The sequence below is a fragment of the Podarcis melisellensis genome (assembly GCF_964234715.1).
Source record: "Podarcis melisellensis genome assembly, chromosome: 2".
Taxonomy (NCBI): Eukaryota; Metazoa; Chordata; class Lepidosauria; order Squamata; family Lacertidae; genus Podarcis; species Podarcis melisellensis.
The window spans coordinates 78,617,576-78,637,168 of NC_138529.1; the positions used below are offsets into that span (position 1 = coordinate 78,617,576).

At 41.5% G+C, this 19,593-nt stretch overlaps 1 protein-coding gene across 1 annotated transcript in view; it reads right to left on the reverse strand.

Annotated features, from left to right (window-relative positions):
- Window positions 1-14,643: 14,643 nt before the first annotated feature.
- The window catches only part of WNK2 (WNK lysine deficient protein kinase 2), a 108,848-nt gene continuing 103,898 nt past the window's right edge, over window positions 14,644-19,593 (reverse strand). Inside the window, exon 31 of the mRNA XM_081898370.1 lies at window positions 14,644-14,889. The gene's annotated coding sequence lies outside the window, so the exon portion shown is untranslated. The remainder of the gene's footprint in view (window positions 14,890-19,593) is intronic.

The following is a 19,593-nucleotide window of genomic DNA, read 5'->3' on the forward strand; positions in this document are numbered from 1 at the left end:
GGCGCTGATGGGATTTAAGCAAATTACGGGCCTTGTCTGTGAGGAGGATACATAAGTGAGTGTGTGTCACTATCCCTCCATCAGAAAAAAAAGATGCACCTAATGAATTTTTGCAGGCCATACAGTTCTTGAACGCACAGAATTTCTGTCAGGTAACGAAGCAGCAATCCTGGTGCACCATAATGGGTTAGTGTATTTGCCATGAGTTCACTGTGCAAACTTAAGCAACCCCCCCCCCTCTCTTTCTCTCTTCCTCGGTTTCCCCACCTTCAATGTGAAGGATGACAATACCAACTTACTTTACAGGGTGTTGTAAAGATTACACCTAGATAATGCATGTGAAGTGCTTTGAACACTGGTTCAAATATTTGCTATACAAATGTTAGGGTTGTATTAGATGATGCCAATGATTTAGTGCCATTCTTTGGGGGCTGTCTTATTGCCAGAAGGATATAGCACAGATGTGTTCCTGCATTAACAGGTTGTTGGAGAGTATGGCCCTATGAGTTTGACCAAACTGCGGGAGGCAGTGGAAGACAGAAGTGCCTGGCATGCTCTGGTCCATGGGGTCACAAAGAGTCGGACATGACTAAATGACTAAACAACAACAATGACCCTAAGGTCCTCTTACCCCCCCCCCCAAGTCCCTGTATGTAGCCACTAGACTTCTCACCTTACTCAGAAGAGATACTTCTAGAACAGGAATGGTGTCATGGACTGGTTGGGTGCAGATGAGTGGTGGGAGAGACCAGCTGGGGAACCCCATGGGAAGAAGGCTCAGAGCCAGGGGATTGGTGGTGGGCCAATGATGAGTGGTCAGAGGGAGCAGGCTGGGAGAAGGCGGTGTTGGAAGCTGAAGATGTGTAGTGAGCAGGAAGAGGCTGTGGCAGAGATAAGTCAAGAATCAGAGGCAAAAGCTGTAGCACAGGTGGATGGAGGCCAAGAGGCAGAGATGAGTGAGACTTTTGAGGAGTCATGGGTGTCTCCCCCTCCTGCTGCGACAAGCGCCCCTCCCCCTTTGTCTTCCAGAACCAGAAGAGGCGTGAAATGGGCAGAAGAGAGATTGGCTGCACAGAGACACAGTCTCCAATTGCTGGGGGCAAACTCTGGAGAGGAGGGGACTGTGGGGAGGCAAGGACCTTCAGTCTCAGCAACTGCTTCATGGGGGCAAGACCTACCAGGGATGAATTGCTGTGCTCACTAGGTCTGTCAATCCTCCACGTCTGTGCAGATTGTGTTTTTGCTAATAAAGAGTTAACTCCAACTTGCACGGTGTGATTTACTGATGGCTCGCTCCTGTCAAGTGGAGAACCTGTGTCCCTCCAGCTGCTGCTGGACTCCAGCTCCCATCACCCCTGACCGATGGCTGGAGCTCATAGGAACTGGAGTCCCATAACATCAAGAAGGCCACAGATTCGCCCCATCCCACTGCTAAAAGATTGTGAGCATAATGCTGCTATAATGTAATCCCACACACTTCTGCGTGTTGAATGGAAGCTATTTCCTTTTGCCAGATGTATTCTGTGCCTGCAATCCCCATTCAAGCTAATGGGAACTCCATATAGCTGACCCATTAAATATCAGGCCACCTTTTCATTCATTTGTAATTCAGATGGCGACCGTTGCCATACAACTCATTTACTCAGCTGCCTCGGAGAGGAGGAAGGCTCCTAGGAAGGCTGCCACAAAAATAGGTTAGGAAATTGATTTGTGGTCAAGTTTAAATAATGGGAGCCATTTCCCAGAGAAATAAAATGTGCTTTCTCTGTCTCATTAGGCTGCCAATAGCTGGATATTAAACGGCTTCACCCGAGTTTTCATAAACCCCCCAAGGAAGGAAAATGTTGTCTTATGTACTTGCGTTTTAATGATCACTTTGTATTCCCAGACATTTCATGAGGACAAATGAGTTGTGTTAGCAGGAGACAGTCTCTCGTTGTCATTATTGCTATGTATAGGCTTTCACTCTGGTGTCTGTGAGGGGCATTGACAGTGCAAGTCCTTACTCAGTGTATGTAGGAGCATAAAACAACAATACCACCACTATCAGAGCAGCTTATAGCTGAGAGTGGCTGAGATGCTTTAGTATGCACAATCTTGCTCATGCATACTTTCAGTTCCATTGGCATGTGTGTATCGTACAATGCGTACATTTATAGAGAAATACGAAGACATTTCATAGCGATGGTGGCTGGTGCTTTAGCGTGGTAAATATGGAATCTTTGGTCCAACACACACAATCCCTTTCCCTTCAGCCTAGAGTGATCCTTTTTAAAACTGTAATTTGGAGGGGGGGGGGAATGTTTGTTAGCTAGGATAGCGGGTGGCACTGTATAGCTGTAGCGGGTGGCGCTGTGGTCTAAACGACCGAGCCTCTTGGACTTGCCAGTCGGAAGGTTGGCAGTTCAGATCTGCCTGATGGGGTGAGCTCCCATTGCTTTCTCTGAGCTTCTGCCAACCTAGCAGTTCGAAGCATGCCAGTGCGGGAAGGTAAACAGCGTTTCTGTGCGCTCTGGTTTCTGTCACGGTGTTCCGTTGTGCCAGAAGCGGTTTAGTCATGCTGACCACATGACCCAGAAAGCTGTCTGTGGACAAACACCAGCTCCCTCGACCTGAAAGTGAGATGAGCGCCGCACCCCATAGTCGCCTTTGGCTGGACTTAACCATCCAGGGGTCCTTTCCCAACCTTACCCTTATGGCTGCTTGAAATAGTGTTGCCCCACAGTAACATTTCTGCACTCTAGTTTCAAGCCTGTAGATGGCCAATGGTGGACTTGGGGTAGTCCCATGTAGGAGAAAAGGACTGCAATCTCATGCTACACTTGCTTCTTCATCAGACCCTTCCCCTTTGAGTGTCAGCAAGGGCCATGTGCCCCTTTTATGAAGGTGGTCTTATTTATACAATATCATTAATGGACACCAGGAGTGAGGAACCTCAAGCATCAAGCCAAAGTGGCCCTCCAAGTTAGGAGTGTTGGAGATTATTATTATTATTATTGTCAATTACTTGTTCCTCCTAAAGTCCCCAGCATCACCTCTCATACTGGTCTAGGGGCTCTCTCAACTCTTTGGAACAGAACATGGTTGGGCACAAGAGTTTGTAGGGGGATTCAATTAAACTTACTTACATTTTCTGCTGGTTGGAGCATTGCGTGAATGACACTCCTCTCAAGGGACTCTGCTGATAATGGAAGCCAAGTCAGGATCCAAGCCAAAGCCTATTCTAGTTTCTGTACAGTAACAAGACCAAGGTTAGATCAAGCCGTGAAGGTTAGTTGAGTAGCGGCACTGTTCCCCTTCTAAATAGGTGATAGCCAAGGTGATAGCCAATGTCACCTCCCATCATCCTGACCATTAGCCACATTGACTGGGGCTGATAGGAATTGGAATTCAAAAACATCTGGAGGTGACCACATTGACTACCCCTAGCTCTCAAGTTGTTCAGGGCTTTGCAATGCAAATCACTCGCAAATATTATTTATGTAAGGGTACTGAATGAGTTTCAAAGACCATCTCTAATTATAGAGATGAAGTTCAGGTAGAGTGAATCAGCTTAAAAGCTGGTATAAAACAGCATGAAATATTGCAGACGTGTATAATATTTGGCATTCACAACAGCTTACGAAATACCAGAACTTCCACATACTCCTTTGCAGGAACTATGGGACAGCATCAACAAATAAGTATTCACCCACCATCAAGCACAGTATCTTCCTGCTGTGTAGACAGCCTATGAGTTGACTATTTAGAGGAGACTGAATGGTAGTCTTGACGTTAAAAATGAAACAGCTGGCTGGAAAGGCTCTGTCAGAAGCATGATATGTGAAGTTCCCCTCATCATGCTGCTTCACTCCTATGCGTAGAAAAGGCAGTACAGTATTCAAATAGAACAAGTTGCCTTTGGAAAAATGAATTACCGTATTTTTTGCTCTATAAGACGCACCAGACCACAAGACGCACCTTGTTTTTGGAGGAGGAAACAAGAAAAAAAATATTCTGAATCTCAGAAGCCAGAACAGCAAGAGGGATCGCTGCACAGTGAAAGCAGCAATCCCTCTTGCTGTTCTGGCTTCTGGGATAGCTGCACAGCCTGCATTCACTCCACAAGACGCACACACATTTGCCCTTACTTTTTAGGAGGGAAGAAGTGAGTCTTATAGAGCAAAAAATACGGTAAGTCAAGCCTGGACCTACTGGGTTGCCTTTGATTTCATCATACTATTCTTCAACTTGCATCAGCTGGGAGGTACTACAGATATATCCAGATACAGCATTAAGGGTAGAACTACATGTTAGATCAGGGGTGCAGGAATCTGTGGACATCTGGATGTTGACAGAATTATAGAGTTGGAAGGGATTCTGAGGGCCATCGAGTCCAACCCCCTGCAATGCAGGAATCTCAGCTAAAGCATCCATTCTTGGGCTCTAACTACCCCCAGCCGGCATGGCCCATGGCCAAGGAAGATGGGAGCAGTAGTCCAGCAACATCTGGAGGGCCACACACACACTTGTCCATCTGTTTCAAAAAGTCAAGGGATTTTCAGGAGTGACTTACAATAGAGAAGAAATTGAGGGCACATAGACAGAAATGTTTGCACATGGTCATTGGTATAATTAGATCTCAGCCACCATTAGTGGGCTACATCAAACACAGGACTGCAGCTTCCCATGTCGGACAACATTCCTCACATCCAGATTACATGATGAATTTCTCCAGCCAAGGTCCACACTATAAGGTGCTGCAGCATTGGAGATTGGGGGGAATGTGGAGGAGCAGAGTTTTCAGTTTCTAAAGTGCAATTCTACCCTCTGTGTGTTTTTGAAAAGGATTTTTTTTTTGTTAAGGAGGAAGCTATGTACAATGTACAATGGCACATACAATGCTCACTATGAATGGAGTTGCTATTGGTGCGATGACTGAGCAATGTCACAGAAGCATTAGCTAGTCTACAAGGCAAGTGCTATTCATAAATTGGCAAAAAGCTGTTCAGTATGTATACTGGGGTTGGCAGGACCACCCACCAATTTAATGCCAGATATCTTTTATTTGGGGGCTCTAAGGAGAAATCTAGAAAAGGTTCAAATTTGCAGAAATTCTCCGTCTTCAGTATTGGTTGCAGACCATCTGAACGGCACTATTTACAGGGGATTTCTGAATGGGGTGGAATTTTAAAAAGGAGGCCAATGCACCATTACTGGGCATCCTGTTGCTGAAGCATGTGATGTCAGCATTGATTAGTACTCAGCAGCACCCAGGCATTCATGCACAGCCACATCGTGCATTCAGATCACCACCCTCAGGACAACAAAAGCTTTTCATGTCCGATTCCCAATGTGGCAGTTCCCAGTTTCCATGTGCAGTCTGGGATGCTACAGTAGCCAGGTGCAGGAGGGAGAGAACATGGCTCATATTTATATTTGGAGTGTTTGCATGAGTCTAAGTTTTTTTGGTGGAACTAACAACCCCGTTATCATTCTACATCTGCCGAGGAATCTGCCAAGCACATTTACCTTAGCTTGTTAGGGAGAAAATTAAAGAGGCAGGAAGTGCTTTTCTCTTTTTTTAATTCACAGCCTGCAAGCAGCAGGGATCCTTAGGGAGACACAGCGAGCATTCAGCATTGCCTCTGAGGGCAGCTCATCCAATTCAAAATAAGTTAGTGAGATCTAGACGCTGTCACTTCCTTCCACCTCAAAAAAATGCTAGGCCAATGCCAATCAGCAGATTCTCTCATCAGCTTCTGAACGCAACATTGACTCGTGATATTTAGGACAAGGACTTCTGAAGAACGTGTCCCCGTTTCAGCACTAAACAAATGTTGCTTTTTCAGAGATCTGAAGATAGAAAATCAAAACGAAGCCTCTTCATCCTTTCATAAGGTTTTGCTCTAACATATTTCTTAAACAAAATTTATGTACTACTTGGTTGTAGTAAAAATTCTAAATGGTTTACAGATCCATGGGATAGCCTCAGAACTGATTCTTGCTGGACATGCAACAACAAGTCATACATACAACTAGTTAATCACTGATATAGAGAGGGATGGAGCTGGAATCCTGAATGGATGGAAGATCACAGTGTTGCCTGCAAGGCAGTTGCATGGATCACTCATTTGGGCAAAAGGTGCTCATACTACGGTACAAGCCCAGGGATGGCCTTGTTGGCCCAGGGATGCTCGTTGTTGTTTTGACTACAGAATAACATAGATCTTCTTCTGATGTGTTTTTGAATTTGCTTAAGGATAGTGTAGTCCTTCTCCTCCATCAAGGCAGACAAAACTTTTCTTGTTTGTAACATGATCATAAGCACTTTGCCTGAATGCCAGTTCAACAGCAGCTGTGTACACACCAGGGGCACACAGATCCCCTTTCTCCATGTGTGCTTTTGTGCACATTTGTCCACACAACAGCACTTTCAATTGAACTCTGTCTCAGTGTTCCCCAGCCACACTAGTGGATGGGATGTATTTGCACTGTGCCTTATTGCCCCCTCCTCTCAATTATGGCTTCCCCACCTTCACTTACTTCTGGGAACCTGAGGTCCATTGTGGGCACATAGATGATAGATAGATGGGTAGATGATAGATAGATAGATAGATAGATAGATAGATAGATAGATAGATAGATAGATGATAGATAGATAGATAGATAGATAGATAGATAGATGATAGATAGATAGATAGATAGATAGATATAGATAGATATAGATAGATAGATAGATAGATAGATAGATAGATTGATAGATAGATAGATAGATAGATAGATAGATAGATAGATAGATAGATAGATAGACAGATAGATAGATAGATAGATATAGATAGATATAGAGATAGATAGATAGATAGATAGATAGATAGATGATAGATAGATAGATAGATAGATAGATAGATAGATAGACAGATAGATAGATAGATGGTTGGTAGATAGATAGATAGATAGATAGATAGATAGATAGATAGATAGATGATAGATGATAGATAGATAGATAGATAGATAGATAGATAGATAGAGATGATAGATGATAGATAGATAGATAGATAGATATAGATAGATAGATAGATGATAGATAGATAGATGATAGATAGATAGATAGATAGATAGATAGATAGATAGATAGATAGATAGATATAGATAGATAGATGATAGATAGATAGACTTGTGATTCCCCATACTTCAACAAAACTGCAGGTTAACACATTTTCTTCCCACAAAAAAGTGTGCTACACTTGTTCCCACTGGTAGCCCATCCTCCTTGAGTTCCAGAATCCTAAGGTCTATTGTGGACACACGCAGATGTTTGTTTACCTATGTGTGCAGCCTGGTTTGTGTGTGTGTTATTTTAAAGATAACAAATTTCCTCACATACTAGATCGGCACAAACCAAAATGTTAATATTAGTGCTATTTTTTCTAGAAAAAGATGCCAGAACTCACCACGAATCCTTGTTCTCTTATAATGGCAATGGTGCCCACCTGAGAGGTGCCGGAACTGAGTTCTGGTGATTTCTAGCTGAAAAAAAGCCCTGGTTAATATATTTTTAGTGCACACATGTTGCACCTGGTCCCACCACAGCTTGCCAAGGAGTGCCTTACCAGCAGAAATACAGGGTGGGGTGATAGAATGGACCCCACAAAACATTACTACACACATTAAAACACCAACTATGCTCAGACAGTGCACTTCAGTATGTCTGCAGTCATGTAATATGCGGTTTTATGTTGGATGTTTTTCCTTGCTGCATTAGCAGTAGTTTGAGTATATCTGAAAAAAGGAGAGGTGGAATGTGAGCTGTCACTTGGGTGAGGGCAAAGTTGTATGTGGATGATGCAAAAACCACTCACCCATGGCCCGTATCAAATCCACTTTCATGTGCCCTGTGTAAACAGGCAGTATTACAACTATGGAAACCATGGCATTTGCACTGAATGTTCTTTCAGGGCAACCATCTGTAATTAAAAATCCAAATCTTAACGTGTGGTTATTTAGGACCGATTCAGATAAAATGTGCTCATCTTTAGTTGACAACAGCATGAAATGATGACTTGCGTGTATGAATCAGCTGTCACTACAGATAGCATTTCATGCTGCCTGGGGCCAGTCCAAATCCAAAACTTTCAATGGACATACATTCAGCTGATAGTTGATACGTTATCTAGTGATTAACATACATGTATCATCCTCTGACCTCGGTATCAAAACTTTGACCTCTTTGATGACAGAAGTGCCAGAGTTTCAGTGGTGTCCTTTCATGAATTGACACTGAAGCTCAAAATAGCAACAAGTTCTAACTCCAGGCTGCTTAACCACGAGAAAAGTTATCAGGATGGGGGGTAGGGAAATGAGACTGTGCTCAGACGAACCTGTGTCCTGGTTAACACTACAACCCAAGTGACATTCCAGGCTTGCTAGGCAACTGTAGTACAATGTTGGTTTACTAACCAGGATCTTGGAAGATCCTGGCTGGTAAACTGACATAAAACCACAGTGCACTATTTAGGATGTGACTGGTTTGAACTAACCGGGATAAGCATGCGGATAAAAGAACGTAGTAATGGGATGAATGACCTTCCAGGCTTCATGCTTACTTTCCACTTCACGCTTATGTTCAAACCAGGCCTACATGATCGCAGAATCATAGAACTGGAAACCCCCTGCAATGCAGGAATCTCAGCTAAAGCATCCCTGGCAGATAGCCATCCAACCTCTGTTAAAAACCTCCAAAGAAGGGAGTCCACCACCTTCCCAGGGACTCTGCTCCATTGTCAAATAGCTCTCACAGAAGTATAGAGTTGGAAGGGACCACAATGATAATCTTTTGCCCAATGTGAGGCTTGGAACCATGACCCTGGGATTAAAAGTCTTATGCTGTACTGTCAGAAAATTCTTCTTGATGTTTAGTTGGCATCTCCTTTCTTGTAACTTGAAGCCATTGGTTCAGGTCCTACCCTCCGGAGCAGGAGAAAACAACCTTGCTCCATCTTCCATCTGACAGCCCTTTAGATATTTGAAGATGGCCATCATACCTCCACTCAGTCTCCTTAGTCTTCTCTGTGAAGAGGGATTAATTATTAAAGCACTGTGGGAATTGTAGCTGTCTAAGGAGGACAAGAGTCTCCTAACAATTCTCATCATACCCTTAAAAGACCACAATTCTCCAGATTCTTGGGGTGAAAAACCATGGTGGTGTAAATTAGCTTGCTTCAAATGCATAGTGCAGATGGGGCCTCTTTTATCAATGTTCTGATTATTAATATCTGTATGATTTGTTTTGAAAGGTCATAACATTTGCTCTTTGCTCTGAAATACTTTCAGGGGGGAAATTATTTAAAATGACATCCAGTGCTGATCCAATGTGGAGCCTTGTTCGGTCCACGTAGTCTCATGTTTCTTATGGGGTGGTGTTCTTGCTTTCTCTCCTAGGCTAACAAAATAGGCATGTTAAGAATAACTCACCCAGCATATTTTGTGGGCAAAATTTTCCAAAGCAAAGTATGAACTCAGAAACCAAACATTTTGATTGGGTGTCTGCCACGGAACAATGATAAGGAATGCAACTTGTTTGAAAAATATAGCCTTTCTTCCCAGCGCTTCAAAAGAGGTTTTTTCGTTTTGTTTTCATTAAGTTTTTTTTAAGACAGTCTTTGGCATTCCAGGAGTAGTATATTTTGAGGGGTAATGAAATGCTTGGGAACTTTAGCCACAGTTACTACCACCTAGGATTATCAAGAGGAAGAAGAAAACACTTGCAGGGTTTTGTCATGTTTTCCTTGAAGGCTCATAAAAAAGAAGAGTGAATCTGAAACTAGGTATTGGAATAACAAGGGACTGGAAATAGATCATGGCTGCTTTCAGTCTTATACACTCAAACTATGAATAAGAAAGCTTTGCAAACTTGCTGGCTCCAGAAAGAACTCTGCCGCCATGACAACAGGAAAGCATTACTGAATCACCATGACAAAGAGCTTTAGACAACTGCTGCGGCAATGAAAAAGCCAGATTTAGGAAATCAAAGTTTGGCACAAATATAAAAACACAACCAGCAAAAAAAAAAAAAAAAGTTCGCACTTTATTTATTATAGTACTGGCTGTTGGTATGTTGATCACGATCAGCTAAAACAGCATGAAAATAACAGGATATTCTTATGACTGGATTATATCTCTTTAGAGTGGAAGGAGCAAGCTAAATCTGTATTTTCCTAGGGTCTTGTAAAGAACAATAATTTCCAGTAAGCTACAAACCGGTATATAAAACAACAGCAGTTTTATTATGAGGGCATCTACTACTTTACAACTGTGCATCACTGCACTAGTCACACTGAACTTATTTGCCATTTTTCTGCGTCTTCTTTTTGCATAGAAGGGGGACATTTACTTCTATAGGAGGGCAGTTTTGTTGCTGGAAATGCTGTGCTGCTACTCTCCTTCCCCGTGGGTATGGGAATGCTTTGGGAACTGTGGTGTCTTTAGGATATATGATAAGATACAGTCAAGTTTCTTGAGATGTATCCTGGGGCCCCCAAGTTCAATCAACTGTGAGATGATGTGTGCAGAACTAGGTATACACACAATGGACTATTGGGTGTGGGCTAGCGCTATAAAATACTGGTTGCATTGCTGTGTGCATTGCCAACCTTCAAGTCTGATCTGAGTTACTTAAGGACTGCTCTAAATCCAAATGGTTCCAACTCTTACATGGCAAAATCAAATCTGTTTGTATTGACTTGGAACTCTTGTATAATTCAAGTTAGCAATATATTTATTGTAATCTTAAAACCAGATTGAAAAACAAAACATTGAGTCAGCTGTAAATAAAATTTGATCCCCCAAGTTCCATGGTTTAAATACAATAGATAACAAGGGCACTTATATATCAAAATTATTAATTCCTTTATGTTAGCCCAATTGAATGTTTTTTCCTCAGCTTTTGTCATCACACACAGAGCTCCTTTCCTTTGTTCCCCTTAATGGCCCATCACCCAGGCAATTGCCTCACCAGGAAGCAAGCCTGGTTTATATTTTAACACTTGCTAGATCCAGGGGTGAGGAGAATTCAGGAGTTAGAATGGTCTTGGCTTACAGCCCACTCTCCACCCCAACTCATAATTTACACTATGAGAACAACTTTAATGTTCCTCATTTTGTCCCTTTTCGTTATCCCTCACTTTGCTTCCATTCTCTACAGTAAAACAATTGTTCACCTAGTCTGCACTTGGTGATATTTATCTCAAATACAAACAGACTTACAAAAAGCTTCCCCCAACTCAACCTGTACAAGCAAATAGTTATAAAAATATATAGTTGTCATGGGTTACAAATGTCTACAGTGATCTTTCGTACCTCCGAACTGAATTAAAAAGAAAGGTAAAAGCCATAAATCTGAGCTGGATTTCTTTCCATAGGTTTGTTGTTGTTGTTGTTTAGTCGTGTCCGACTCTTCGTGACCCCATGGACCAGAGCACGCCAGGCACTCCTGTCTTCCACTGCCTCCCGCAGTTTGGTCAGACTCATGTTTGTAGCTTCAAGAACACTGTCCAACCATCTTGTCCTCTGTCGTCCCCTTCTTCTTGTGCCCTCCATCTTTCCCAACACCAGGGCTTTTTCCAGGGAGTCTTCTCTTCTCATGAGGTGGCCAAAGTATTGGAGCCTCAGATTCTGGATCTGTCCTTCCAGTGAGCACTCAGGGCTGATTTCCTTAAGAATGGACAGGTTTGATCTTCTTGCAGTCCACGGGACTCTCAAGAGTCTCCTCCAGCACCATAATTCAAAAGCATCAATTCTTCGGCAATCAGTCTTCTTTATGGTCCAGCTCTCACTTCCATACATCACTACTGGGAAAACCATGGCTTTAACTATAACTATTCCATAGGTTACACATGAATAAAACTTGTGATGGTATCTGTTATTCATAGCCATGTAAATGACTCAATGGAATGGGTGAAAACCTCCTACATCATGGGTAGGCAAACTAAGGCCCGGGGGTCTGATCCGGCCCAACTGCCTTCTCAGTCCGGCCCGTGGACGGTCCGGGAACCAGAGTGTTTTTACACGAGTAGAATGTGTCCTTTTATTTAAAATGCATCTCTGGGTGGGCCTGCCTGGTGTTTTTACATGAGTGGAATGTGTCCTTTTATTTAAAATGCATCTCTGGGTTATTTGTGGGGCATAGGAATTCGTTCATTCCCCCCCCCAAAAAAATATAGTCCGGCCCCCCAAAAAAGGTCTGAGGGACAGTGGACCGGCCCCCTGCTGAAAAAGTTTGCTGACCCCTGTCCTACATCATCTACACTGATGTCTAAAGGTGGCTAAATGCTTCTGACTATCTTTGGGGTTAAAGTTAGGCCTGAGTCAGCAGCCTCAAAACTGCCAAAAGAGACCAAAATGTCAGTTTTTTCTACTTTCTCCCAAATATTTCACAAAGATGTTAATTTCAATATAGAAAAGCTTGATTCTGGTAGCATTCTCTGTCAGTCACAGACAAGATTTCTGATCTATGGAAAGAGAATAGTGCTCTTACACAGTGTACTGACTGACTAAACAACAGATTGTGAATCAGGTAATTTTATGCATCTACTGATTTTTCATTTTAGCGAGGCAATTACCTTCCATTTGTCTTAGTCATTCAAGTTGAAAATAATAGGCTAAAGCAGATTCTTTTTGAAAAATAGGTGCCATGAACAATTTTCTTACATGAAAACAAAACTTATGGATCTATCAAAAATTGTACAACTGTAAAAGAAGCCCATTATGCTAGATTCTTGGATGCAGCAATCAATCTTCTCTTGTTATGGATAGATTACTTACAGTACATTCCTATATATATATATATTTGCTCAGAGGAAGGTCTCATTTTCAATGGAGTTTCATCTCATAGGATTGTAGCCTTAACTTCTTTACATATTGCAATTAACCATCTAGATTTCCCATGCACTGTGTGCAGGAGGGAGGAACCACTTTCTCTTGGAGATCTCGTTATGTTAATTGGTTCATGGGAACAATTTAGTTTGATGAAGTAATTTGATTAGCTACCACATGGAGAGCTGTTAGTTTTGCTTGATCTAAGCCCGTAGGTGCGGGGAAGGTGACATAAGGTGTCTATGTGAAAAGGCTTGAGGTAAGCAAACTAGTGTGTCTGGAGTTCATTGGATATTTTATTTTTGCTGGGAACTCTCTCAATGCTGCCCTTGCTTGCTGCTTCATACTAACACATTTTTAAAAGGAATTTGCTTCCCTTCCTGCGGTTTTCTGGGCAACAATTTTAGTTGTTGTTTTTTTTAAAAGCATACATTATATCTGCTCTATGTAACCTCCAATATTTCAGAAAGGTACTTGAAGGGGTTAGAGAGTTATTCTGAATGAAAAAAAAAATAGCTTCAGGCCTGTTTTCTCCTCAGTTGTTACCCAAATCACAGAAACAAAGTGCAAAGCTGATTTGATAGAAGGAGGTCTGTGGGCATGCGGTGGAGGTAGAAGAATATAAATATCCAGCATTTTCCAAACACTAGAACTAGCAAAGAGCAAGAACAAGGTGATATATACTGCAACATCCCACCCCTACAGTATCTTGACTACAGAGCCGAGGAATCTCAGGTAAAATCCTTCTCTTAGCTTAGAACCTAGACCTGTCACTCAAAAAAAGAGCTTTACCTCTTCCCTCTCATCACCTTGGCATTTTCTTCAAATGTTTCAATTTTTGCAGTTTTTTAAAATTTCCAGATCACACTGAATTGCTAGTGAGCTCGATTCAATTTGGGGTGATTTGGAGCAATTTGCTTTGGCTAAAAATTCATGCGTCCCTTGCCTCCTGTGCTCCATTCTACAACATTTTTGTGGTATCCCTTGCAGCACGGCGACCCCTGCAGCTGCACCAGTTGTGCCACTCTACAACAGATGCCCTAAAAGCATAACTCTGATTGACAGATGGAAAGTTCCACCCACAACCCAAATGCGGTCTGTGGATGGTTGCCCACTTTTTGATCTAGCCTGCCAGATGCAGGTGTGAGCTTAGTGTCCAAAAGGACCCTTCCCTAAATATTCAGGCACTCATTTAGACCTCCATTTTAGCCAGAGGCAGTTTTGAAGAATAATTCCCGTTGCTGCATCATTCATGTAACTGTCAGCACTAGTTCACTTGCTGAGAGGTAATTTCACAGCATGAAGATTAGGCATGACCACATCAACATATGCAAATATAATCTTCTTCAGTTTATATCCTTATTTACTGTTTTTCTTGTTTAAATAGACGGCCCACCACAACACAGAATTTTGGCATCTTTGCCACATCACCACAATCTCAAAATGGCTATATGAACCTGACTTTTAAATATATTTTAACCAAATGTGACATTTGGATCAAGGAATGGTATGCAACTCAGTTTACTCAGAATAGACCCATTGTAATCAATGGAGCTCTCTTAGTCATTTTCATTAATTTCAGTGGGTCTACTTTTGAGTGAAATTTTGTTGAATACCACCCAAGTGGAGTATCATTTGTATCCTAAAAGGAACAAGAGAGTTTGTCAGCTAAAGTAGAATTTGAATGTGGCTGATTTGGCAAAATAAAATAATTGCATGGGTTTTCATATGAATTAAATCTTATACCATAAGAAAAAAATAATAATTTCCCACTCAAAAATGGATCAAGCCTTTTCCTCAAAATAATTATAGTTTATTTATTTTTGCATAATGTTTGAATTTCCAACTATAAATAAAAAAAGGTTTAGAAAGAAGTTACAAAATTGAATTTAATGGATAAGAATAGTACAGAGTTTCTCACATGTGACATCAATTCCCAGCTTTTCTTCCCCTTCCTTAGTTGAAGTAAGATCTTGATGTTGACCCTATATCCAAGCTTGGACACGCGTCACTTGTGGATGTCCTCTTCCTCAGAATCTAAAATAAAAATAAAAATATCAAAATCATGTATGATTAGAATTAGAGGCCCAAACACATTAAACATCATATTATATTATATGCACTACGGATATTTCAGGTGCCTTACAGAAACAGCAAGCCAAACTCATGACAATCGCAGACACTAGTGCCATGCTTAAAGCTCAATGGTTTACCTTTAATTTTATTTTTCATCTAATCCAACAAAACAGAGGAACCCTTGCCAAACCATTCAGTTTGGGCACAACAGTCATTATACAATCTGAGCTGCATTTTCTATCCATATGGAACCCAAAAGATGGATAGATGAAAAAGACGGAAAGCAGCCACAATTAATGTATATGACGCAATGTACAAAGAGAAAAACAGATTATTATTTTTAAAAATGAAAACAATAAAATAAAGAGAAGCCATGCACGAGCTGCTCCATGGGCCAGAAAATCCTACATAAAAAGCCATAGAATTCTTAAGAAGCACCACAATGTCCGAATAGCTCCATCTTCCTTAATAAGGCACATAGAAGCAATGGGCTTAGCAGTGCTGATGTTTCGACCAGGCCAGTTCCTCCCTGGACAAAGCTCATCCTTTTATGGGAAGTGTTAAGCAAGACCACCAACACAAATGGTGAGATTGGGGGTGGGAAGGATCTCATTTCATTGGCCCCGTTGTACAAGGAAATAATTAAGAAATCAAGGATCAGGAAAGCCATTTTTAATAGGTGGTGGTGGAGATGGGGAACTCTTCTCCTTCATATGCTGCTGGATTCCAGCTCCCATCTGCACCCCAGTCAGTATAGTCAATGGTCAGGGATGATGGGGGTTATTGTACAACAAATTTGAAGGGCTGTTGCACCTTCCATGCCTGCCTTTCTATAAGATAAGGAATATCCTTAGCGCTATACTTGAATTTACCCCAGCCCAATACCAGTAACACAATATTATATTCTTATTTAAGTGTGTTTGTGTGTCGGAGGAGAAGACATAGCAGAGGTACCTAGGGCTCCTGTTTGAGGTAGTCATATGTGAGCTTGACAAACACACTCAGCTGCTGCTCAGCCTCCAAACAACTTTAAATACAATAATGAGACTAATAGGATATCTTAAATCCTGTTTCTGTTTGTTTAGCTTCTTATTATTTGATTATTTTGCTATATCACTGTGTATATTGTGGGGTGTGTTTTTTTAATTGTAACCCACTTCAAACATACAATACAGTAGCCTAGAAATACAGGTAACAGAAATAACCACAATCACAAAGTGTCGGCATAGGAAGAGAGGGTATGTGCCTTGAGACAAATGTTGTCTCAGGACAATCCTGTAACTCTTCACCCAGCCACTCACAGTAGCAATGGCTTTTCTGTTGAGAGGTGGAGATGTGGAAATTACATCTTCCCAGTAAAGAAATACTGCATTTTGGAGTGTTGGAGAAATGCAATATCTCCAACACTCCAAAAGGAGTAACAATTGCAAATTGATTGTCCTGTGTGTGTGTGTGTGTGTGTGTGTGTGTGTGTAAACTAACAATATTGTCTGGAAACACCCAATGTGTGAAGGCCCAAGCATGATGTTTAATCAACATGAATAATAATTTAGGCGATCTAAAAATTTTTCGTGCGATTGTATCAACTAACCTTTCTCATGACTGAACACAGCAGGGAATATAGGGCCCAGAGCCCATTGGACATTAATTGCTGTTGTCAAAATCGACTGACATCATGCAGTCCCAGTCAAAGCATGGATTAGTACATAAGAAAACTACACAGTTTCCCACTGTCAGATCATGCTTGAATAAGTTACAGGCACAGATTAGAAATTATTAGGGTGCAATGGTATGCACACTTAATTGGGAAGTCCTGTGGACTGCACTGCAACTGATGTTTGTTGGATTGCACTGTTAGTTATCTAAAGCAAAGAGAAATACATTTTCTCAGTTTACATTGTTGAAGCATGCATTTTCTATAATCAAACTGGCAGGCATGTACACACTAGTCACTATGTATTTTAGCAGACAGGGAATTGCCTTCTACACTGGAGGAATTTCAAGGCTTATCTTCCAAAGGGGAACTGAAACTATTGGTGTCATGTACTTACATGACCATCATGTTTCCTAAAATGTGACTGGTGCTCCTAAGCATGACGTTTGTGACAACTGCATTCTTTCTTGTGATCATGGCAAATGTTCATCTTGGGGGTGGGAAAAACAAACTGGCAACCACCCATACAAAAGGGCTGCCACAAGTAGAATAGCACTGTAGGGCTGAGCAATATAACAATATGTCATCCAAAACCAGTTTGAAGTTCATATCAGTTTCATGGTTTTTGACCTGGCAATATATCATGAATCATGATGTGTATGCTATGCAAAAATCACAATGTGGGAAAAACCATGAAGCCAGCCAATGACTCTACATAGCTCCATCCTTATTTCAGACATTGTGATATATCAGTGTACTGCGATGTTTAAAGGTAAAGGGACCCCTGACTATTAGGTCCAGTTGTGGCCAACTTTGGGGTTGCAGCGCTCATCTCACTTTATTGGCCGAGGGAGCCGGCGTACAGCTTCCAGGTCATGTGGCCAGCAAGACTAAGCCGCTTCTGACGAACCAGAGCAGCGCACGGAAACGCCATTTACCTTCCCGCCGGTAAGGTAAATGTGCTTTCGAACTGCTAGGTTGGCAGGAGCAGGGACCGAGCAAAGGGAGCTCACCCCGTCGCGGGGATTCAAACTGCTGACCTTCTGATCAGCAAGTCCTAGGCTCTGTGGTTTAACCCACAGCGCCACCCGCATCCCTTGCTGCGATGTTTAGCTGGTGATATATCATGAAGTTGAAACCCATATATCACCCAGCCCTACTGTTCGCCTCTACATAGTTCTGACATCATGATCAGTATATCACAATGTTTACCTGGTGATATTTTGCATTGTTGAAAACCAGATATCACCAAGCCCTGGTGCACATGCACTGGGTTGCAGCCTTCTAAACTGACCACTCCAGTCCTCAAACCTGCTTTCTCAACATCTCTAGATGGTGCTGAGTATTACATGGCTTTTCAAGCAGCAAGCCTCACCATAAACTCTTCTGAATTCTAGCCAATCTCCTCTTTCTTACATAACATTCATAGGCAACACTCACACCTGTTCCCTGTTGTGAGATGGATTGTCACCAGCTACAGGTATAGCTCACACATCTCATCCGGTGAAGAGAGAGGATGATACAAGGTTCCCTATTCAGACATTAACAGCTAATATTCAAGTCCCTTTTACTTTCCCAGTTTCCCACACCTTCAATTCTACTTGGAAACATTATTATTTCTCTCTTAACTATAAAGTGGAGCATTGTTAAGACATTCTAGGCACATGCAGGACAGAAAATACCCCTGCCTAGTTACTTGCAGTACAGATATAACAAATAGTTGTAAGTTAAAAAATGAACATGCCCAGCATTTTTAAAAAGCAACATTTAAAAACATCACATTTTTTTGGCGTAGTCAACACATGGCATACAGGCCAGTTAAAATTTCCAAAGTATTTTTGTGTCATGTAGGTAATTTTCATAATTGACAGAATCACACCTTTTCTTCTGAAGACATTTCTTTTTTACCCCTAATTGATGCAATGACAAATGTAGTGGCACAAAATGTTCCAAGAAATCAAAATTTTTCTTTGTTTAGTTGTGCATTCTAAGCCAATACGTTATGAATTTTCCAGCCATCAGCTCATGTGTTTACCATATTCAAGTTCAGCATTTCCACCATGTCATTTTTGTATCCATCAGGCTGGTGTAATAGCAGGGGGCAAATTGCTAAATTCTATGCAGCAATGCTAACTTTATTGCATATAATTCAAAAGCTTGCACCTCTGCACCCACAAACACAGGAGAGAGAGAGAGAGAGAGAGAGAGAGAGAGAGAGAGAGAGAGAGAGAGAGAGAGAGAGAGAGACCCGGTGCTTCCATTGTTGTCACTACAAGATGAAGAGCAGGCAATAGGTACTTAAAATAAATTAAATAAATGAGGGTTGAATAGAACGCCTCTGAATACCAGATGCTGAAAACATAACTGGAAACACTGTTGTCTTCATTCCCTGCTTGTGAACTTTCTGGCGTTGTCACTGGAAATAAGATGTTAAACTAGATGAACATTTGGACTCATCCAGTAAGGCTCTTCCTGTTTTCTTATAAACACATGCATGGTTCATATCCTGCAAATCCTTAGTATTCAAGTGGCCTCAGCATAATGTATGACTTTCCCTATATGCAGCCACATTTTAAAAGGTCCACGAAATGTGCTGTGACATTTGTGTACTTTCAGTAGAAACCTGAATGCTCAAGTGTTACTGTTCCAGGTTTGTTTTGAAAGTAGGATTTAATAGTGGCCATTTCAAATTTCACAATCTAGTGCTGCACCAAGAAGCCTGTGCTCTTTCTATACAGTCAGTTCTTCTGCAACGTCATGATTTCTAACGATCCAGGAACAAAATACCAGCTGCATCCAGTAGCTAAACTGAGATGTGTCACAAAACTTTCACACTGTGTTGTATCTTGAGTCACAAGTGACTCAAGTTTACCTAATGGAAAGCATTCCTTTATCTATTAGTTTTTGCCATTAAAGACCTTATTCCTGATGATTCCTTGAGAAGAACTGTAAGCTGGATAGCTGATAAGATGCTATATATTTATATTTGTCTCATAAATAAGAAAGACATA